Below are 25134 nucleotides of genomic sequence, written 5' to 3'. Positions count from 1 at the left end.
CTCAATAAATCTAAATTGATTTATTCATCCAAGTCATCAACCTCATTCTCAACATGACTAAATCATTGAACCCATTTGACAATATTGGCTTGTCAAGCTAGCGTGCACGATTCTTTTAACCAAATTTGCTCTCATCTATCTTAATTAATTTGTTTGCTCCCTCAAAACTTCTAATCTCACTAGTATGGCCAACACAGTCAACATCATTAGCTATGAAAAATATAGCATAAAAGAAAATACAATCATAAAATGTTTGATAATGTTATTTTATTTTTTTAATTTTTTTTGTCATTCTGCGATGGATCCATGGATTCATCGTCAATTCTACGATAAATCCATGGATTTGTTGTTGAATGGTAAAAGAAATTAAAAAAATAAACATTATCAAATGTTTATAAAACAACCTACTCATTCCCAACAAATTTAAATAGATTTACTCGTCCAAGTCACCCACCTCATTCTCAATGTGACTAAATCATTGAACCCATTTGATTTTATTGGCTTGTCTAGCAAGCATGAATAATTCTTTTAACTAAATTTTATCTCATCTACCTTAATTAGTTTGTTTGATCCATCAGAACTTCTAGTCTCACTAGTATGATCAACATGACCAACATCATTGGTTGTGAAAAATATAAAATAAAAGAAAATACGAGCATAAAATTTTACTTTTAAATTTTTTTTACCATTCTGGGACGAATCCATGGATTCATCCCAAATTGACGATGAATAAATGGATTTGTTATAGATTGACGATGAATAAATGGAATCATTGCAAAATTGGTGATGAATCAGTGGATTCATTGTAAATTTTAAAATAATTATTACCAAACATTTGAATCTTAGGATGTCAAAAATTTTGTGATGAATACTTGTATTTATCACACACGTTTGCAATGAATTCGACATTCCTTGCAAACCCTGCAACGAATATTGAATTTGTCATAAAAGTTGCAATAAAAATGATATTCGTCATAAAATTTATAATGAATCTAAAATTTGTTGCAAATAATGCGACAAAATCCATATTTGTCACAAAATTCTGTAAAGAATGTCATATTCGTTGGTGAATGTCATATTCATCATGAATCTACAACAATATTGAATTTCATCGCTAATTAGCAATGATTTTGGTGACGAATTATATTTTGCTGCTAATATGTGATGAACATTTTCGTTGCTAATTAGCGATGATTTTTTTTTTTGTCGCTAAATTTGTCACAGATTTGGAATGAAAATTTTGTATTGCTAAATTTCATCCCTAAATCAAAGTTTATTTGTAGTGTTAAACCATTGATTACATTACATTATAATTAGAAGATGAAGTAACAGAATGTCGAGATGACGAAGCAACAGAAGGTCCAATTAGCTCAAACAAATAAGGCTCTCTATGATAGTTCTAATTATAGTAATTTGGAATAAAATTATTTCTATCTAGATGTACTTTCATGGTATCCTCATCATGAAAAATTATATTTTTACATTTGCAATGATCACGGACACCATAACTAGTCACTATTCATATAGTTTGGATGATGCTTAGCAAGTTCCACAAACTCTTCAACTCCATCAAAATATTTTTCGATGATAAATTCATTTTCTAATCTATTGTGCATCCAAGCTTTATTCATATATATTGTAATCTAATAATAAATAAATTTGTAATATTATTACACATGTAAAACTAAGTATGCATATAAATAACCATTGTTGTAGATATATATAAAGCCCGTGAACAAAGATGAGTGTCTCCAAAAACATTAAGTCCACATCAAATAAAGACTTGCACAGACAACATTATGAAATCAATATTCAAATATAAGGGAACAAAAATAAATATTTTTGATAAACTAAATGAATATTACAAAAAATAGAGGTCTTAATGCATGTTCGGCAACCTAGCCAAGACTGCATGTGCACCCAAACAAGGTTGTACATGACTCAGCCACCCGAACAAGGCTTAGCTCATGGTCGGCCAAGCTCACGGCTGATGGAGCTTGTGACCTATAGAGCTCATATCACATCCCAACTTGCTAAAGCCTCACAGCCAAGGCTAAGTGCGTGGCTAATGTACGTAGATTATATATACTCTTATGTATATTTTGATGCACATTCACGTACTTTACTTATGCTTGATTCATGTATTTTTTACACCTCTTGTCTTATTTTTAGCATAATTACTATTCTTTGTCGGAGATCTGCTCTTTGCATATTTTTCTGTTGACAGGAGTCATTTTAGAGGGAAAACGACATTCGTTGACGATCCAGACAGCAAATGAAGGAAAATGACACTAGCCGTGTGATCCCACACGACCGTGTCAAAGGAGTAGAAGGGAGGATGGCCACGGCCGTGTGAAGCCACACGATCATGTGGTCCAACCAGAGGAGGAGTAAGACGTGGTCGTGTGATTCCATATGGCCATGTTATTCATTCAGCAAGCAAGCAGAACATGATCGTGTGATCCCACACGGTTGTGCCACTCATCCAGAAAGCAAACAAGACACAACCGTGTGAATCCACATGGCCATGTGACCTAGCATAGGTCAAGAAGGAACCAGTCGTGTGGATGCCACACGACCATGGCACGGGTCGTGCCACGCCTGTGCCCTGCCCTATAAAAGTGGATCTCTTCCCCTTTTCAAAAGGAAGAAGGTTCTCCCTTTGAGAGTTCTATCTTGGTGCCAATCTCCATCTTCTCCGGTCTCCGTTCAACGATCCGAAGTTGTCTTCATCGCCTCATCAACTTCGGAAGCTTGGGATTGGATCTAAAGATCACTTTACTACATTAGATAAGCTTATCTTCCCTTCTCTCTCTTGTTGGGTTTAGAATGCTTTTAATTCTTATGTCTTTGGATCTCTTTCTTCTCACCATGGAGTAGATCCCTTGTTCTAGGATTAAGAGAGTAGTTGCGGTGAGGATTAATGTAAGAACTCATAGATAAACCAATTTCCTATATAGATAATGTTATCATGCCTTATATCTATTTGATCTTATGTGAATACATGTGTTTGAGCTTTAATTCTCATGTTTGATTGAATGATTATGTAGAATTGTTGATCATGTAGGGAGATACTCTAAATTGTATAACCGAGAGGCCCTAGTGACAGGAGTAACCTGTTAACGGGCGTGAAGGGTATTACCTTGAAAGGAGAATCAATTCTCCACAAGGAAGTAGATAGTTGTGTGTGTATCTTCATCTTTTTAATTATTGAGTATGAGTGTGTTCTTATGATGTATGACTGAGGGGTCCTAGTGACAGAGGTAACCCATTAACAAACTTCATAGGAATCATTCATATTTAATGGCAAGAGATGTTAATCTAAATATCATGTCGTCTTGTCCACTACAGGGAAGAGTCGGTAACTTCCTACAAGTGCATGTGAATTGAGGATAGGTAATTGGTAAACCATGTTACATTGACAAACATCACAATAAATTCTATCCTCCCAGCAAAGTTGCCTATATGAGGAATTTAATAGCAAATTTCAGACAATCAGATTCAGAATCATTATTTGAGGTATGGGATAGATTCAAAAACATGCTCAGATAATGCCCACATCACGGACTTGAGAAATGGTTAGTTCTGCACACTTTTTATAACAACATCAACTCTCACACGAAGATGACCCTGGACTCAGCAGCTGGAGGGGCATCAAGGAACAAAAGTTTAGATGAGGGCAAAGACATCATAGAAAGTGTAGCTCAAAACCGTCATCAATGGGCATCTAAAAGATATGGAGGCTCTTTCTCTAGAAACTCTATCAAAGCATCAGGAAAGTTTAATGTGGGTGCAATCACTCTAATGTCGACAAAATTGGATGCTCTAACTAAAAGCTTGAAAACATGGGAACTAATACGGCCAACACAATTTTATGTGTATGTGAAACATGTGGAAGCACGGATCACACTCAAAATAATTACCCTTTGGGAGCCATTTCTTCACAAATAGATCAACTTGAGCAGTGCGATGCAATATTGAGTTACAATCAAAGACAAAACAATTCATACTCCAACACATGCAACCTTAAGTGGAAGAATCATCTAAATTTTTCTTATTGGAGCAACCAAGATCAAAGCTCATCCATAGGGGCAAGACCAAATTACTAACTTGGATAACAAAGCTATCAACAACAACTATCACAAGGCTAACAACTATCTAGATTAGAAAAGATACTTGAGGAAATTCTTGCAGAGCAAAAAGCGATGAAGAATGAAATCAAACAGCTCACTCAAAGGATGGATAACGCTGAAAGACACCAGAAGATGCAAGATAGTCAAATTATCCAACTAGCTTCATCTTTTCCAAGAGTACCAGAAGCATTTCCAAGCAATCTTGATGTAAATCCAGTGGAACACTGCAACAGAATAGAACTCTGAAGACGACGGACCTTCATAGATCCCCAAGTGACTACTCCAAAAGAGATTGACATTCAAGAAGAGCCCTCTCCTCCCACACCTAACCCAGTTCAGATCTAAGAAGATGAGGATATTACCAAGAAGATTGAAAGGGCTCTTCCACTTCCATTACAAAGTCAAACAGCCCCTTTTCTACAAATACTAGGCATGACACAAAAGGATGGAGAATTCAGCAAATTTCAAGAGAAGGTCAAGGAGATTTGTATTGAACTCTCTTTGATTGATGCTCTTCAACAAATGTCAATGTTTACCAAATTTTTTAAAGATATCATGTCAAAGAGAAGAAAGAAAGGAGAGTTCGAGATAGTAGCATTGATGGAAGAATGTAGCGCTCTATTCGTGGCAACCACTCCCCCAAAGCTTCAAGACCCTGGGAGCTTCTCTATCCCTTGCACAATAGGCACTGAATTAATAGAATTTTTTTTTTGTTATTTGGGGATAAGTGTTAGCTGATATGAGCTCTCAAGTGTCGTAATACGGGAACTTATCAAATTCTAATTCAAGTTACCGAACCCATGTGCAGTAAGGTAGTATAGAGATGACTCGAGTCATGTCCCAATGAATGCAACAATAGGATGATAATCTAGGATTGTATGTTATTCCTATTTTGGGGTTCTTAATATAAAAATGGGAGGTTTGAATTTTGATTCTAAACCTAACAAATTAAAATAAAAGTAAGTAGGAAACTAATCTAATGCTGGAATGAAATATAACTAAGTATCAACAATTAATCCACAACGCATTGTCACGCTACGCTATGGATTAACCATCAACACAATTAACTTAAGGAATGAAATAGCAAAGCATTAAATGAAACTTAATGTAATAAATTGAAGGCACTGCAAGTAATGAAAGCTAATTCTAATCTAACTACAATTACAGAAAATAAAAGGACAACATGAAGTAAAGTATCAATGAAACTAAGCATAGAACGAAACCTAAAGAATTAAAGAAATATAATCTAACCTAATTGCATTAAAATGAAGAACAAACATCATGGAAACATAAATCCCTAAGCTAATAAGCATTGCATGGAATTGCACTAAAGAAATAACATCAAATAGAATAGCACAATTGGTTGAGGCATTTCACCAAACATGTTGTGAGCATTGATCAAATTGAAACTAATGTATGAAACCTTAATAAGAGAGTTCAATTCGATACAAGCATTTAACATACTCAACAACCAACAATCATACAACCAAATGATTAACTCAATGAATCAACCAACAAATGAAAGCTTTAAAGGAAAGAAACAACTCAACAAATGGACTGAATGGATGAAGAACTGCTGTCTGGAATGAGGTGGAATGGGTGATGACTTCTCCTCTTCTAATCCTCCCTGCTGTCACAATTCCCGGCTCCAGAACCCCTAGAACCAGTGGACAGCAACATAGGTACCGGCTGTGCACACTTCAACAACGGCGATGATGAATGAATCTTCCACCGAAGAACCCCCTCGGATGGAATCTGAACGGAAGTAATGGAGGTGCTGTGAGATTGGATGAAGCGCCGCTGCTGCCTCCTTGCTCTGCCGCCTGAACCACAGAAGGCAGGAGTGAAGGAAGAACGCCGGAGGTGGAGGACAACACCAGAGAACCCCTCCAGTGAGGTGAAGACGAACGGAGGTCGCTGCCGCCGCCGTTCCTTGAAGCCCTGAACTTTTGCAATTACTCCGGCCGGGACTCTAGGGATCGCGGGAAGCAGGGGACTCACTGGAGAACCCCTCCAGTGAGGTGAGCATGGTCGGAGGATCTCGTTGCCGTCGCTCGCAGCCGCCAGAAAAGCTGCCGTCCGTCGCCGCTTGGAGAAATCGCGGAAGGGAGGAGCATGGGGCGTCGGGGGAAGAAATCGCGAAGTGAACAACCCGAGCCGAATGTCACTGTGCCCGCGTGAGAGAAAATAAAGGGTTTGCCCGTTTTTATCTAAGCCATCCATTTATGAGGAGAGGGGATGTGGGGTTAGATTTAACGATGAGAATGATGGGTGATTCCATCTCATTCTTGATGAAATAAAGATCCAGATTATTTCAAATCTAGATCAATAATTTATAATGATTCATCTTGATCTCCTCCATTTGACCTCTAAATTAAGTCAAATTTGATCTGATCCGACCTTAATTTATAACTCTTTGAATTTTCTACAAAATCATAATAAAACATGAGATTAAATTTCATAATTATAGGGAATTTATAATTAAATCCAAATTAGATCTCTACTCGTAAAAGATAATATAATACGAAATTAAACATGCGAGAAGTTAAAAATGTAAAAAAATGAGCCACAATAATAGATAAAAATGCTAGTTATCAACTTCTCACACTTATTCTTGCTCATCATGAGCAAGTAAACAAAATAATAAAGATAACTAAAAATGTATTCCCTTAGCAATTCTCAACCATGCTTAGAAAATTGGAAAAGAAAGTTACCTAAGATTGTCAAATCTCAAAGACCCAAGCATTCATAGATTCAATTCATACACTAATTAACTATATGATAACTACAATTCATACTAGATAAACTCAAAATGATAATAAAATAATCTCACAAGGAAAGTAATGGTGGCTCTCCTCTCATATACATGCAATAGTGGAACTCACTCAAGCTACTCATGGATTCATGCGCTACCATATGCTTGCTTTGCTTCTAATCTCCACCACTATATACATAAGAGTGCACAAAAAAATAATGAAAGCTTATTTGTGTAAGAGAAACATGAATACAAGCAAATGATAGTGTAAGAGAAGAAATGAAGAAGATAAAGTAAAGTAATGTGGAAGACATACACATAATGAAATGTTATATAGATGAGTACAAGAAAATAATGCCCCAAAAGTAGTACATCCAAACTCTCAAGCTAACTGATCATGTCCGAGAGTCGAGGCGATGGATGTTGGGAACGTGACGCTTCTGTTAACCGTTGGTGGGTTTCTCATTAGTGAAACCTGCAACCACAGCAACGTTAGTGCCGAGCCAGGGAGGGGTTCCCCCGCGATGGCCCTCCGACGCTCAAGTCAACCACCGGCGATGTAGAAGAGACGAGGAAGCAAAATGGTAGAGTAACTGTAGCTACAGTAGAGATTATGCATACCTCCGTCGAAGCTTGAGGGTCTTTATATAGGACTCTCGGGGAGCGCATGCACGCTTCTCGAGGTACGCACGCTCCTCAAAGCATACCCTGAAGAGACGTGTCAAAGAAGTGTCCCTGACACCATACCTTAACGACCCAAGCATATCTCTGACAAGACAGCGGATGCTTCTGTCGTACGATCTTCTACCTGACCGTGCCACTAAGTGTTGGACCCCGTGGTAGTTTTGATGTGATCAACCAAGTTGGTTAGGTCCTGTTTTGTGTTTGATCCCTGTGTCTAAGTGTGCAGGAGCTTAGGAGCGCAGGAAGTCGAGCGGAAGACGCAGCTAGCGAGAAGGACGGCACGGGAAGGGAGCCGACGGGCTCGGTGCGTCCGAAGGACGAGAGAGCTGCGGAAGAGTTCTCCGGTGGACGTGAAGAACGTGCGCGGCGTTCAATGGGCCAGGACGAAAGGCTGCTCGAGGAGAAGGCCTGGAATTGGATTCGGGTGAGCCCTATTCAGGTTGGTCGTAATCACCTAAAAGTTCAGAGCGACGGAAGTCAAAGCGAAGCAAAGAAACAAGCTGGAATTTCGAGTTGCCAGCTTGGAGGCGCCTCCAGCTTGAAGGCGCCTTCAGCCTTGATGAAGGTGCCTTCATCTGCCTTTGAGGCGCCTTCAGTCTTGATGAAGGCGCCTCCGACTGGTCAAAAGTGACCGTTTGCGCTGCGGATAAAGTTTTATCCGCCTACTCGATGGAGGCGCCTTGGACCCCTGTTGGAGGCGCCTTGGACCCTCGAGATCAGATTTCCAGAGGCTATTTAAAGGCCCCTGGAGCTAGGAATTCAATAACAACTCAAGCAATCAATTGTGTAGTCATTCCTAGCAATAGTTCTAAGCTTCCAAAGTGTAAAAGGCTTCTCCGCCTTCAGTAAAGGAGATTCTTTTTAGTGCGATTCTCATTGCCCTGGATTAACAACTTTCTTGGTTGTAACTAGGTTAAATTCCTGTTTCTTTTCTGTTTACTGCTTTATTACTTTATTGCTTTATTTACTATTGCACTAATTGAGTTGAAAGCACGAGGAGGGTATAGTTTATTTTTGTTTTCATCAATTCACCCCCCTCTTGTCGGCCTCCGCTGCACCTACACCAAGCATGCCATTTGTCGGTGGCATAGGTTCCCAGAAGGATATCCTCTGATCCTCCTTTTGTCTATTACAGGCTGAGCGGAAGAGTCGCTCGACCAGCTATCGGTCGTCCGGGCGATCTTGTCCTCGGGCCGAGCGGAAAGGCCGCTTGGCCAACATCCCACTGTCCGGGCTCCGCTGCTATGCAGAACAGAGAAGTTGTGTCTGAATGTAGTCTGCTCGGTCGTCACTATTTTGCCAATGTGAGTCCAAGCGGGCTGGCCGCTCGGCACATACCTTGTCTGTTTGAGCGCCGGAAGCTCGGTATATGACCGTGCTGTGCTAACATCTGCTTTATATAGGCTCAGCGATTCTTCCTCCCAGTCGGGCAAGGGGGTTGCTCGATCGGACGATAATACTGGGGCATTGACCAACTTGACTTTGACCTCCACCATGTCATTGACCACCCTACTGACCGGGCTCCTCCTCATCACCGGATCACATGCCTCCCCCTAAAGTCTAGTCGAAGAATGCTGCAAGTCCGACTGACTGGACGAGCTAGTCTGGAGATCAGTTAGCCGATCGGCCGTGGTATTGGTTGGACCCTGACCGGTCTGCCCGAGGGTGTAACACCCATAGGGTACTTAGCAAGATTTTAGATATTTTTTTTATCATGAATAAAAATAGGCCTTATGTGTAAATTTGCAAAAATAATAAAAATAGAACCAAAAAGAGATGACCAAGGTTTGAACCTTGGATCTCTTACTAGATACATGTATGTGTTAACCAATAGACCAAGAGAAGATATTGTTAGAGAGAGAAGTGACAATATAGTTAAGAGTAAGAAAAGAGCTTCTTTCATTTAGAAGGAGAAGTTAGAGTTGCCTTCTTCCTCTCAAAAGAAAAGAGGATTCTTGCTTCCTCTTTCAATTAAAGGAGAAGCAAAGGAAAAGAGAAGGAAAAACTCATTTTTTCCTTCCTCCTCTCATGTAGAATAAAAGGGGAAATTAAAGAAGAGAATCCATTTTTTCTCTTCCTCCTCCCTCCTTCTCTTCACCGTGACCAAGCCTTCTCCCCACCTCCATTGCTGAAACCCAAACAAAGGAGGACTCATCTTTAGGAAGGCACCACAATCAAGATTACTTCCCTAAGGAAATCAAACACAAGGATGTAAGTATCCCCTCACCTGTGGTACAAGTCGTTTACGAAATTTCCGTAAGGTTAGAATGCCTAAAAATAAGAATAAAAGAAAAGAAACCCATGCTCATGGATCTCATTATGTTATGATATGAACTTAGTTAAAGATTTATGTTGGATGTTGTTTAAAACTTGATCTTCTTCTTTAGATGTTTCGGCCATGAATATTCTAGGGCTTTAAGAAGCGTAAAATCTAATTTAACATGCTTATAGACTCCTTTATGATAAGATATGAACTTGACTAAGTATTCATGTTTGTATGTTGCTTGGAAATTCTATTTCCTTTAATGTAAAGGTTCGGCCATGATGGAACTAGGGTTTCAAGAAGCTCAAAACCTAATTTAACTTGCTTATAGACTCCTTTATGATAGGATATAAACTTGACTAAGTATTCATGTTTGTATGTTGCATGGAAGTTTTATTTCCTTTAATGTAAAGGTTCGGCTATGATGGATCTAGGGTTTCAAGAAGCTCAAAACCTAATTTAACTTGCTTATAGACTCCTTTATGATAGGATATGAACTTGACTAAGTATTCATATTTGTATGTTGCTTGGAAGTTTTTTTTCCTTTATTGTAAAGGTTCGGCCATGATGGATCTAGGGTTTCAAGAAGCTCAAAATCTAATTTAACTTGCTTATAGATTCCTTTATGATATGATAAGAACTTGGCTAGGTATTCATGTTTGTATGTTGCTAGGAATTTAATTTCCTTTCCTTGAAGTTTCGGCCATGATAGGGTATAGGGATTCAAGAAGCTTAAAACCTAACCTAACATGCTTATAGACTCCTTTATGATATGATAAGAACTTGGCTAGGTATTCATGTTGGTATGTGCTTGGAATTTACTTTCCTTTCCTTGAAGTTTCGGCCATGACAGATTTTAGGGTTTCAAGAAGCTCAAAACCTAATGTAACATGCTCATAGACTTCTTCATGATATGATATGCACTTGGCTAGGTCTTTATGTTTGTATGTTGCTTAGAAGTTTATTTCTTTTTCTTGAAGTTTCGGCCATGATAGATTTTAGGATTCCAAGAAGTTTAACTTTAAAAGCCTAGCATGCACATGAATCTTCTCATGATATGATATGAATGCAATTCAATATTCATGCTTGTATGTTGTTAGAGCTTACTTTTCCCTTTCATGAATTTTTGGCCATGACTATATTCTAGGGTTCAAGGAAGTTCAAATTTAAACTTAGAAAGCTCATGGATCCCCTTATGATATGATATGATATGGAGTTAGTTTGGTATTCTTATGCTTGTATAGAACTTAGTTTCATACTCTTAAAGGGTTCGACCACAACTAAATTAAAAGGCCTAGGAAGCTTAGAACCTAAACTTCTTATGCTCATGATATTTGTAGTTTATGATCTGAAATTTATCTAAGGTTCACAAGCTTATATGATGTTGTAATCTAGAACCAAGCATGGTGACTTTCGGCCACCATATGAATTAGGGTTAGAGACCCAATTATGATTTTTGCTAGGTGTCTCACATACTAGGATATGAATTAGGAGATGCTAGTAAATGTTTTTCCATGTATGATTATGTTTCTATGATGCGTTATATGCTCATTTAAGTATGCTTATGAACTATGCATGATGATGACTTTTATGATGTGTTTTATGCTTAAGTATGCATGCTTTATGATAAGACAAGTAACATGCCTATTTATGTATGCTTATGAACCATGCATGAAATGATTCTTATGATGGCTATGTACCCAAGTATGTATGATTTCAAATATGTTGCATGCTCATTTATGTAAGCTTATGAACCAGGCATGAAAATGATTTTTTATGATGGCTATGTGCCCAAGTATGCATGCCTTATGATATGATAAGAAAATGGCTAAGAGTTGTTTCCCTTAGGTTGGGATTAAGAGCACTCTTCATGTTAAGACAAGAGCATGACATTTATGTTGATATGATATGACAGTTATGATGGTATGATATGCATGACATGTATTTTACTTTGTATGGCATGTACCAAGGGTGGGCTCCATAAGCGCCCCTAGGCCGACGGACTATGAACGGGTCTAGTAAAAAGGGATGGACTTCTTAGTACGCCCCTAGGCCGACGGACTATGAACGGGTCTAGATCCCTAGTAGGTTCGGGGCTAGCTACCCTGTCCTAGGGATTGCGCGCATTTATGTATGTATGTGGTACAAGCCGGGCCCTCATGATGATGATATTATGTTTAAGTATCAAAAGATATGTTTAAAGACATCTTGCACTTGACATGACATATGTTTTAAAAAGACATTCTTCATGATGCACCCATTCATGATATGATAGGTTTTTTTTTATGAATTATATGACATGATGTTATGCCATACTCTTATGACTTATAGGACATGATGTTATGAGATGTTTCGTTCATGATTCATATGACCTGATGATATGTTATGCTCCTATGATTCACATCACATGATTCCTTTATTTATGATATGTTAGAGTATGATGTTTCTTAATAATATGATATGATAGGAGGCTATGTTCACATGATATAATGTTAGATGATTATGTCTCCATTGATTATATGCTTATATGACTATGCTATGAGATACGGTTTTTGTGAGTAGGAAAAGGATCTTACTGAGCTTGTGTGCTCATAGCTTACTTTCCTTGTACCACAGATAGAGGCAAGGAATGGATGACCTAAGGGAGTTGCTGGCGAGGCAAGGAGATGTGTGTGGCAGTGGCTCGGCTAAGACAAATAAAGACCTGCTATGTTATTTTTGTTATGTCTGACATGAACTAAGTGTATTATGTTACATTCCAGTATAACTTTATGACATTTCCGCTGCTTTATGTTACTAGAAAGAAATTTTAAATATGCATGTGTACCCTGGAATAGTTAAGTAAGTAAGTAGCCCCATCCCTTTAGTAGCAGGGAGGGCGGGCGTTACAGAGGGTGTCGGCATCCCTGAGATTGCTCATTGGGGTCAATCGGTACTTCGCACACTCGCACTTGGAGTAATTTGCAATTTCTGTTCTTGGCTGAGAACGATCAATGCTGACATCATCCGAATCCCTTCGAAATTCATGCAAATCATCTCCATTAAAGCCGAGCACGCGCCCACGCCTGTCAATGGTGTTCATTAAATGCTGCCCTGTAAGCTTGTGCCACGTGTCATTTGTCACTGTCACCGCACGCCCTAAGCGACAGACGTTGATGTGACGTTTGGCGATTTGAATGCAATGGCTAGATCTACACTTTGGCTTCTATGACCTAGATCGGACGGCCCCGGTCGGTCAAGCTCAAGCTTTATAAGGTTGCGGCGGTGGCTTCATCTTCTTACTTTGCCTCCTCCGTAATAGTTGTCGGCGTTCCTCTGCGTGACCAGTGCTCCGGGGACCGCTTGCTCTCCCCAGCATTGACTACTCTTCTATAAGCTCCTCCGAATCCTCTCTGCTTCCTATCTTCGATCTTTTGAGACCCTCGTAGCTCTCTGTATTTCTCCCGTGCTCGCGGTGTTTTATGTTTGCATTTCTCTCCGTCGAACTCTTTGTTTTCTTATTTTCCGGCAATGGCCAGTTCTTCATAGTCGTCAGACCCCTCGCTTGGCCTCTGGTATTCTACCATGGAGACTAGGTTCGATGCGGGCGATGCTGAAAGTCTTAGAAATGCCTTTGGAATCCCTTATAATCATGAGGTCATTTTGGCTTCTTCATCCGATCGGCCAAATTACCCGTCGAACGACACTATCTACTTGTTCCCAGACCAGTTTGCGATCGGCTTGCAATTTCCTATCCACCCCTATTCATCGAAGTTTGTAATCATTTCTGTGTTCCTCTTCTGCAACTCGTCCCAAATATTTTTCGTCTGCTGTGCGGCGTTGTTGTCCTGTTCCGGCTACACGACATCCCTTTAACCCCTCAAGTCTTTCATTATTTCTACTACCCCAAGCAATCCGAGCTGGGGACCTATCTCTTTCAGTCTCAGATTGGTCTAGTATTTTTTGATAAGATGTCCACTTCAAATAAACACTGGAAGGAGTATTTCTTCTTCATGTGGCTTCCCGAACGACCAAGCTTCCGAACCCAATGGTAGGTCGGAATACCACCTTAGCCTGACCTGAAGAAGTACAAGAACCGACCGGATTACCTTCATGCCATGAACCTGCTAGCCGGTCAGAAATACGATATCCATAAGCTACTGCTAGAGGGCGTTATGTATATCTTCAGGCTGAGTTCGATTCGCACGAGGCTCCCTAGCGGCTTAGGTATGAAATTTCTTGGTTCCTTTCTTTGGAGTCTAACTGATTTGCTTTTTTCCTTTTGCAGCCAAAATCATGATGCAAGCGCACGCGGTCGACCTGACGAAGTTGAAGGATGCTGAGATAGAGGCAGTCGCTGCCAAGGAAATGGTGAACCTTGGCTTGACGCCGATCGGTTCCCACGAAGGCACACAAGCCGAGAGCGGGGAGACCCCCACCGCTGTTCAGATAGCCAGCATAGAAGAAGTTGCTGACCCGCTCTCAACTCTCGAAGCACAGTCCACCGCTTGGACCGAGGGTACTGAGTCTTCAGATGATGGGTTGCCACTCGTCAGGCGCAAGAGGTGCCGCACGGAAAACACCTCCCAATCCGCCACCTCGGTCGTGGGTACCACCGAGCGGGTTGGCACTTCTTCCCCTGTGATTGTCCCAACAGTGGAAATCACTTCATCCGATCGGACACCATCTCTAGCCGAGCCGCCGTCAAAGGCCATCGCTGCTCCCCCAGTCTCATTTTTATCGTTGCCCTGAACCCTACGAAGACCACTGGTGTCCAGGATCGATCCGGCGTCTACCGCCACTCCTTCAGGTTTGGCGGTCTCCTCCTCGTCTGACCTGAGCGGCCGACGATCGGTGACAGCGACTCTCAACCTTCCGACGGAGGACTACCTTGAGCAGTGCGTCTATCCGACCATCCCTGAACACAAGATTTTGATCCGCGGGCCACTCACCGGTATTTGGGAGGAGCCGAGGGCCCGAGTGGCCACGATGTCTCCTGAGCAGCTCGGCAACAACCATCTGCAGATGTCCACGGGAGTATGTTTTTCAATAATCAATTTACGCCTTACCTCCGATCAGGGCTAATTTTTTCTGTGTGCTAGCAGTACTGGGTGGAGAGCATGGTCATGTTCCAGCGCCTTGCTTTTTTAGAGGATGAGCTCCAGAAGCTCAAGATCTCTAGCGGAGCATCCTCATCCCAAGGGGCATCAGTCGCCGAGCTAAAGGCCGATTTGGAGAAGGCCCAACAACTCCTTGTGGATGAGTAGCAGAAGTCTGTCGATCAGGCTATCTAGCTGGGCCAGATCGAGACACAGTTGAAGACCTACGACAAAAAGCTCGAGCTGGCCACTACAAGGAAATAACGAGTCATCGCCGACCTGGAACTAAAGAACCAGGAGGCTCGGCGACTCACCCAAAAGCTTAAAGAAGCCGAGGACTATTTGATCGCCGAACGGGTCTGCCAAGTGGCTGGAGAGGAGTCTTTGAATAAGAAGCTCAAGGATGCCGAAGATGCCCTAGAGGCCTCCCGTTCTACCCTGACGGTCTATAAATAGGACGAGCCGAGACGAATTGCAGTGATGAAACAGGAGTACCTCCGCTCGGACCAATTCACCAACAAGGTCGTCCATCGGATCATCCGGGCCTTTGAATTGGCTGTTAACGGGATGATCGGTCAGCTTAAGGTGAACAGTCACCTCCCCGAGCCTGATGACGTCTTCGATTATCTTGAGTGAGGTGGAGAGTTTGTAAGAAAATTTTTGAAGTATGTCTGCACGCCAGCCGCTCGGCTGTTCCACTTCTTCTTAATGAAAGATCTTATTTTTTGCAAATTTTACTTGCTCGTATGCCCGCTTTTGATCCCCCAGTTAGCATAACTACCGGTCTGTCTTACTCTCTTCACTATTAGCGAAGTTTTTGACTGTATCATCCCGAGCGGACAGTATATTTGAACTCGGGTCGTAGTTCAACCGCTGATAAAATCAGTAGGGTTGTACCTCTCGGGTTTAAGGTCGCCGCTCGACCATTTATGAGGACTCGTGCTTGATCGTAGCCATTCAACGATTTGATGAAGTCGTGGGTTTAGGTCGCTGCTCGACCGTTGGTGAAGACTGGGGTTTAAGGTCGCCGCTCAACCATTGGTGAAGACTGGGGTTTAAGGTCTCCGCTCGATCATTGGTGAAGACTGGGGTTTAAGGTCGCCGCTAGACCGTTGGTGAAGACTGGGGTTTAACGCTTGACGATTTGACGAAGATTGGGGTTTAAGGTCGTCGCTCAACCGTTGGTGAAGACTGGGGTTTAAGGTCGCCGCTCGACCGTTAGTGAAGACCAGGGTTTAAGGTCGTCGCTCGACCGTTGGTGAAGACCGGGGTTTCAGGTCGCCGCTCGACCGTTGGTGAAGACCAGGGGTTAAGGTCGTCGCTCGACCGTTGGTGAAGACTGGGGTTTAACATCGCCGCTCGACGATTTGATGATGATCCAGCGTTTAACGTCGTCGCTCGACGATTGGTTAGGTCGTTCAGCATGGAGCTCGAAATTTAAGTTTTTTATTTCTGCCCTGCACACCAAGAGCACAGGGATATAAAGATACATTTGACTATTACATCAGCGCACCTTTCACTCGGCTCGATAAGGCTGGAGATGGTTAGCGCTCCATGGCCGCTCCAATCGTCACCCATCCTCATCCTCCAAATAATAGGCACCCAAACGAAGCTTCTCCAGAACCCTGAAGGGTCTAGCCCACAGGGCTTCTAGCTTGGTGATGTCACCGACCGACTTTACTCTCTTCCACACCAAGTAGCCGACCTGAAACAATCTTGGGATCACCCTTCGATTGTAGCTCTGCCTCATTCTTTGTCTGTATGCCATCAGTCGGATGACCACTTTAGCGCACGCTTCGTCCACCAAGTCCAGCTCCAGAAGCCTCCGCTCGGCGTTGTCTTCGTTGTAGTGTTGTATCCGGTCGAAATCAACCCCGACTTCGACGGGGATGACCTCTTTGCCGCCATATACCAGGTGGAAAGGCGTTGCCCCGGTCCCTTCCTTGGGAGTAGTGTGGATCGCCCATAGCACACTGGGGAGTTCATCTACCCAGCGCCCTCTAACGTGGTCGAACCGAACACGCAGGATCCAAAGTATTTCGTGGTTGGTGATCTTCACCTGCCCGTTGCTATGAGGGTAGACTACCAAAGTGAAGTCTTGTTGAATGTCATACCTTCACACCGTTCCTTGAGCTTCTGACCCGTGAATTGTCTCCCATTATCGGAGACAAGCCTGCGCGGGATCCCGAACCAGCAAATGATGTGCTGTCAAATGAACTTCATGACCATCTGCTCGGTTATCCTCGCCAGTGGCTCGGCTTCAACCCATTTGGAGAAATAGTCAACCGTGATGAGTAGGAACTTCGTCTGACCCATCGCCATGGGGAAGGGCCCCATGATGTCCATGCCCCACTGGTCAAATGGGCAAGCCACTGTGGACGCTTTCAACTCCTTGGTCAGCCGGTGCGAGAGGTTGTGATACTTATGGCAGGACAAGTAAGTGGAAACCATCCGAGCGGCGTCCTCTTGGAGGGTCGGCCAGAACAAAAGATAAGATTTAAAATAAAACATGGTTTCAAGAAAGGAAAGTTTTATCAAAAAATTAAAATCTTTCTTTCACATTATAGATAACTACAAATAAGGAAAGATTTCAAATCTCTCTTTTATTCCTTTGTAGAAAGCTATAAAAGGAAAGATTTTAAAATTTTAAAACTCTCTTTTAAAACCAACATAAAAGGAAAATTTTTAACAAAATAAAAACTTCCTTTTATTTGCTTTTATGACCGATCTAAAAAAGGAAAGTTTTATATTAAAATCATCTTTTTAAATCCTTTTAATGGATATCTATAAAAGGAAAGATTTTACAAAATAAAACTTCCTTTTGAATTCAATGTGGTCGACCACCCTTGCTTGGGCTCCAAGCTAGAGTCGACCACAACTTGAACTCATCTAACCTTGGTTTGGTCGGCCCTAGCTTGGGCTCTAAGCTTGGCTTGGCCGACCATCTTAAGGTGGGTAAGAAATTGAGTTTGGGTGGATATAAGACTTTATAAATAAGAGACTACAATAGGGGCCGAGAGGAGGAATTGGTTTTGGTCTCCCGATGAGCTTGAGCTTCTTCCCGTGTTCGCCCCGAACACCCAACTCAAGTTCATCAATAATATCTCATTCCACTAAAGGATCTGATAACATGATCTTCTGTGTGTCTCCTCACACCATGTTATCTACAATATAAATTAAATGGGCAACTGCACTTAGCATAAATGTAGGCATTTGACCAATGTGATTCTTATATGTTTATACAAAAAGCTAGACTTTTAGTATACACTCTAATAATCTCCCACTTATACTAAAAGACTATGTTTCCATATACCCTGCCATACATCTGATTCTCAACCCTTCAACATGTCCATCAAAAGCTCTTGCCTTAAGGCCCTTAGTGAAAGGATCTCCCAGGTTATCATCTGATGCAATCTAGGTTGCAAAAACTTCTCCTCGTTATACAATGTCACATATTGGGTGGTACTTGCGCTCTATGTGTTTACTTGCCTTATGAGCTCGTGGTTCCTTCGAGTTTTCTATTGCACCACTTATTATCACAATACACTGTAATAATTTTTGGGAAAATCAGGAATCACATCTAAGTCCATCATGAAGTTTCTGAGCCATACAACTTCTATGGCTGGCTTAGAGGCTGTCACATACTCAGCTTCTATGGTGGAGTCCGAAAAGCATCTATGCTTATCACTCCTCCATTGTTATGGCTTTACCTCCTAAAGTAAACACAAAACCCCAAGATCGACTTACTATTGTCCCTATCTGATTGGAAGTCAAAATCTGTGTAACCCAAAGGGATCAAATCATTTGCTTCGTAAACAAGCATATAATCTCTATGCTTTACAACAGTCCAATGTCCCTGTCTTGGATTACTTTGATATCTGCTAAGCATGCCCACGGCAAAACAAATATCCAGTCTCGTGCTTAACATACCATACATTAGGCTTCCTACAGCTGAAGCATAAGAAACTGCCTTCATATCTTCTATCTCTTTTAATATCTTCGGAGACATCTCTTTAGATAAAGATATTCCATGCCTAAAAGGTAGAAAACCTTTCTTGGAGTCTTGCATGCTAAAACGAGCTACGATCGTATCGATATATGAAGCTTGGGATAAGCACAACATTCTTTTCTTGCGATCCCTTATTACCTTGATCCCGAGAATATGTGTGCATTCTCCCAAGTCCTTCATATCATATTGCTTGGACAACCATACCCTTACTTCCAACAACACTTTGATATTGTTTCCAACTAACAAAATATCATCTACGTATAGTACAAGAAATACCACCATGTTTCCATCACACTTCTTCTTTTACACAAGACTCATCCGGACACTGAATAAATCCTTACGACTAGAATATTTTATTAAACCGGATGTTCTAAGACCTTGAAGCTTGCTTTAGTCCAAAAATAGACTGATTGAGCTTGCATACTAGATGCTCTTTGCCCTTTGCAATAAACCCCTTTGGTTGCTACATATGGATGTTTTTCTTCAAGACTTCCATTAAGGAAAGCTGTCTTGACATCCATTTGCCAAACCTCATAATCCATATGAGCAGCAATAGATAAGAGTATCCGGATAGACTTAAGCATAGCTACTGGCGAAAAGTTTTCCTCATAATTAATTCCCTCTTTCTGAGTATACCCCTTTGGAACAAGCCTTGCTTTGAAGGTTTCCACCTTCCCGTCTGCCCCTCTTTTCCTTTTGTACATCCATTTACATCCAATAGGCTTTACACTATTTGAAGGTTCTACTAGCTCCCAGACTTTGTTAGAATACATAGATTCTTTTTCTGAATTCATTGCCCTTTGCCAAGATGTTGCATCTTTATCTTGAGTGTTTCGTCATATGTATGGGGATCAGGTTCATGTTTATCTGGGATCAAGTCCGACGACTCTCCCAAAAACATGAATCTTTCAGGTTGCCTAACAACCCTCCCACTACGACGAGGCACTGTCTGTAGTTGTGTACAATTTGTGACACGTGTTGCATTTTCTTGTGGTATCTCATCTTATACTATTGGTACTAGATTAGACGTGTCCTTTATTATTTCCTTAAGAACAAATTTACTTATGGGCTTGTGGTTCATTACATAGTCATCTTCTAAAAATCGAGCATTGGTGCTAACAATGACCTTCTGATTTTTAGGACTATAAACCTCCATTCGTTTCTCTAGGATAACCCACAAACAAGTGTCCTGTTCAGTGTCTCCCTTCAACAAATATGCTGGACTACCCCAAATCCGAATATGCTTCAGACTAGGCTTACGCCCATTCTACAATTCTATGGGAGTAGAGAGTTCTGACTTAGAAGGTACTATGCTCACTTCCGTTTCCAGAATATATCCTCAAAATGAATTTGGTAATTCTGAATAACTCATCATTGATCTAACTATTTCCATAAGAGTCTTATTCCTTCGTTCTACCACACCATTATGTTGGGGTGTACCAGATGCAGTCAGTTGAGATTGAATCCCGACTTCTGATAAGTGACTCCTGAACTCTCCTAAGAGGTACTCGCCACTACGATCTCACTATAGTGTCTTGATACTTTTACCTTGATGTTTCTCCACATCAGCCTTGTACTCTTTGAACTTATCAAAGCACTTAGACTTGCGATGCATCAAGTAAATGTACCCATATCTCAAATAGTCATCTATAAAAGAGATGAAATATTCGAAACCACCTCTTGTCTGGATAGTCATAGGTCCACACAAATCAGAATGAACCAATTCAACACATCTTTGGCTCTATGCCCCCTTAGACTTAAAAGACCTCTTGGTCACTTTTCCTTCCAAGTAAGACTCGCAGGTTGGAAAGTTTTCCACCACCAACGAACTCAAAAGTTCATCGTCTATTATCCTTTGAATCCTACTCAAGTTAATATGACCTAACCTTAGATGACAAAGATATGATTAGTTCATTTCCGAAGGTTGCTTTCTCTTATTAGAGTTAGAAGATGTGTTATTAATTTCCATTTGTTGCATCGTGGGAGTTTTTATAAATTGCCAACCAACGTACCAGAACAGATAACTTCCCTATTTTTCTTGATAACAACTTTGTTATCAAAAGAGACAGAATATCAAGTTCTTTGAATAGTTTAGAAACTGAAATCAAGTTCTTTCTAAATTTGGTACGTAAAGATAATTTCTCAAAATCCATGTTTTATTCCTATTAGAGGATAAACATCTCTCACTACAATAGCTGCTACTTTTGCAGCAGTGCCCATGTAGACGATGATTTCTCCTTCATATAGTTGTCGGGTTTCCTAGAACCCTTGCAATGAATTGCAGACATGATCAGTGGCTCCCGTATCTACACACCAGGTACCGGTAGATAACACCACTAGACATGTTTCAACAACTAATGAATAAAATACACTTTTATTGTTCTCAGTTCTGAGAGGACAGCCCACCTTAGTGTCCAAGTTTTGTTTCCAATCATTATAATTGGGACTACTAAGTCTATTCTATAGTATAACAGCAAGGGGATTGAAAAACATTTTAAATACTAAGAATCACAAAAATATTTGGTCAAGACCAACACCTTAAAATCTCCATAAATTTTGTATGTCACGTTAGTGTGGACGTATACAAATTCAAATATTTGTAAGAGGAGATTTTATCCATTAATTTTATTATCTTGTCAACCTATCTTTATGACAAATAAAATTAATAAGTCTGTCTTCGATCAAATATTTAGTCAAAAATTTTGAATTTAAAATAATATTGATTCCTCAAAATAATATCATTTAAATTCACCAACACCTCAAACACCGTGAATTTTGTATGTCACGTTAGTATGGATGTATACAAATTCAGATATTTGTAAGGAGGTCTTACCCATTAATTATCTTGTCAATCTTAAATTTCCTCAAACATCATGAATTTTGTATGACATGTTAGTGTGGTCGTATACAAATTCAATTGTTTGTAAGAGGAGGTTTTACCCATTTTATTTTGTCAACCTAACTTTTATGACAAATAAAATTACCTCAAACACCATGAATTTTGTATGCCATGTTAGTGTGGACGTATAAAAATTCAGACATTTGTAAGAGGGGGGTTTACCTAACTTTATGACAAATTAATAGTTGGTATTCCTTTGGTCACACAAATAATAGCAGTGACTCCGTTGGGGAGGATACTATTAAATGTGCCTAAGTGTATACCATTACTTGATACTTAGTGCATTAAATAGGATTGTGCCCCTTCAGTTGGAGAAGACCACATGCTCCTAAATAATTTCTATAATCATCCATTTAGGAAGTTTGATCTAGTGTTCTGCAAACAAACTCATCCATTGTGGAGGGAGGCACTCAGAGTCAACACGCAAGTTTGTTTGCATCACTTACAAACCAGTAATGGAGACCGTGGAATTTATTTACTAATCCCTCTCCCACTTAGTTTTTTAAGATGAGGATTTTATCATGCAAGCACACATCACATGCACACACACACATCACAGTAAATAAAAAGCAATAAATATGGAAAAAATAATTTTCCAACTATTATGGCATTTTCCATCACTGTCCTTCATGTACTGCCAACCCTATCTGCTGCCATTTTTAGCCACCGCAATTGGGTCTAGTTGCCGCATCTATCTTACTTCTTTTTCCGCTGCGCCTCTGGTCCTCAAATAACACCACGCCTTGCAAAGATATGATCCGCGATAAAAATAGAATTTTACATTTATCAATCCTATATTCTACGAAGGAATGTGCATGAAGTCTAGATCGAACAAAAATGTAAAATCCTAAAACTAATACAACTCCTGTTGTATTTAATAAGTACAATCATGCACACACATAAAATTCCCTCGACATGTCCGAGGGTCCAATCACACACAATCACAATATGTCATAATAGTTGGAGCCTGCAACCACAGAGTTAATCTATTTGCATATCCTACTATTATCCTTGCTAAAATATGTATGACATGTGCATAATTAAACTAAAACCAAACACACATAGGCTAACCCTAGCTCTGATACTAATTGTTGGTTGCTACTCGGAATACTGTCCTAGTTCCCCTGTACAAAAATTTGTACAAGCATAGAACTATCCTAGCTACCCATGTGTTTTACTAAAGTTAAATTTGGATTGCAAACGATGCTTAACATTATTAATCCAAATTTTTCCTTTAGGAGTTAAACTTGAATTGGGAACAAAACTTAACATTCTTACTTCAAGTTCAACCGATGTGATCTTCCTAAGTTAAACCATATTACAGAAGTTGATCAAATATCTATTTCAAGGATCGACTTCCAGGTCAAACATAGCGAGGCACTAAGCCTTCTTGGGTATGGGATCATCCACCACTGCCTAGACAAAGTCTTTCAAAGAAATCGGATATTTAAACTTCTCACAGTAAACAAGATTTAACAATAGAGACCTCAATAGAAACACATTATCAAAACATGAAACGAAACAAAAATCGATAACAAAAATGATAATTAAAATCGATAACTTCTTGTGTTTGGTTTTAGAAGATCTATACAAAAGGATGCACTAGTTATGATGCGGAAACTTAAACTATTTATGCCTCTTGTAACTTATAGACCTCTTGATCTTCTATTGTATTCCTCTTATTATCTCAGACGTCGTGTGAGTGACGATCTGCCAAGATGAGAATCCACCTACGCCTTCTTCTTCCTTTCAAGTTTCGGCCACCAACTTTCTCCAAGAGATGATGAAGTTCGGCCACCAACTTTCCTCCAAGGGATGCTAGACAAGAGAACCTCCTTCTCTTCTTCTTCTCCTTCAAGCAACTAGCCATCAATGGATCTCCACACCAATATGTCGCTAGCCACCAAGAGGGAAAACAAAGGAGAAGCGACAAAGAGTAAGGGTCGGCCACCACCAAGGAAGAGAGGAGAGGAATAGAAGATGTATTCTTGTGAGGTGAGGCACCTCTACCCTCTCTTTTATATTCCTTGGTCTTGGCAAATAAGAAAAGTTTTAAATATAATTAAAACTTCCTTATATTCCTTGCCAATGACTAAAAAGGAAATTTTTAAAACAAAAAATTAAAACTTCCTTTTCTTCTTGTCATGGCCGGCCACATGCTTGTTCTCCAAGCAAGGAAAGATTTTAAACAAAAATTAAAATCTCTCTTTTAAAAATCCCTTTTGTGGATTCTAAAAGGAATATTTTATAAATTAAATCTCTCTCTTTTAAATCCTTTTATGGATATCTATAAAAGATAAGATTTAAAATAAAACATGATTTCAAGAAAGGAAAGTTTTATCAAAAAATTAAAATCTTTCTTTCACATTATAGATAACTACAAATAAGGAAAGATTTCAAATCTCTCTTTTATTCCTTTGTAGAAAGCTATAAAAGGAAAGATTTTAAAATTTTAAAACTCTCTTTTAAAACCAACATAAAAGGAAAGTTTTCAACAAAATAAAAACTTCCTTTTATTTTCTTTTATGACCGATCTAAAAAAGGAAAGTTTTATATTAAAATCATCCTTTTAAATCCTTTTAATGGATCTCTATAAAAGGAAAGATTTTACAAAATAAAACTTCCTTTTGAATTCAATGTGGCCGGCCACCCTTGCTTGGGTTCCAAGCTAAGGTCGGCCACAACTTGAACCCATCTAACCTTGGTTTGGTCGACCCTAGCTTGGGCTCCAAGAGCTTGGCTTGGCCGGCCACCTTAAGGTGTGTAATATGTTGGGTTTGGGTGGATATAAGACTTTATAAATAAGATGCTACAATAGGGACCGAGAGGAGGAATTGGTTTTGCTCTCCTAATGAGCTTGAGCTTCCCGTGTTCACCCCGAACACCCAACTCAAGTTCATCAATAATATCTCATTCCACTAAAGAGTTATTATTGCACTACCACACCAATCTCATATTACTATATGGGCTCCTTCTTATCATGAGTGTGTTAGTCTCCCTGTGTTTAAGATATTGAATGCCCACTAATTAAATGAGTTACTGACAACTCACTTAATTAATATCTAGCTCTAAGAGTAGTACCACTCAACCTTATCATCATGTCGGACTGAGTCCACCTGCAGGGTTTACATGACAATCCTTATGAGCTCCTCAAGGGGACTTCATCAACCTAGATTACTAGGACACAATTTCATTCTATAATCAACAACATGCCATATAAATAATATCATTTCCCAACTTATCGAGCCTATTGATTTAACGAGCTAAATTGCACCCTTTGATAAATTAAAGAAATAAATACTAAGTATATGTA

This window comes from Zingiber officinale, chromosome 10B (assembly GCF_018446385.1).
Source record: "Zingiber officinale cultivar Zhangliang chromosome 10B, Zo_v1.1, whole genome shotgun sequence".
Taxonomy (NCBI): domain Eukaryota; kingdom Viridiplantae; phylum Streptophyta; class Magnoliopsida; order Zingiberales; family Zingiberaceae; genus Zingiber; species Zingiber officinale.
Note: the sequence above shows the minus strand (reverse complement) of the source record.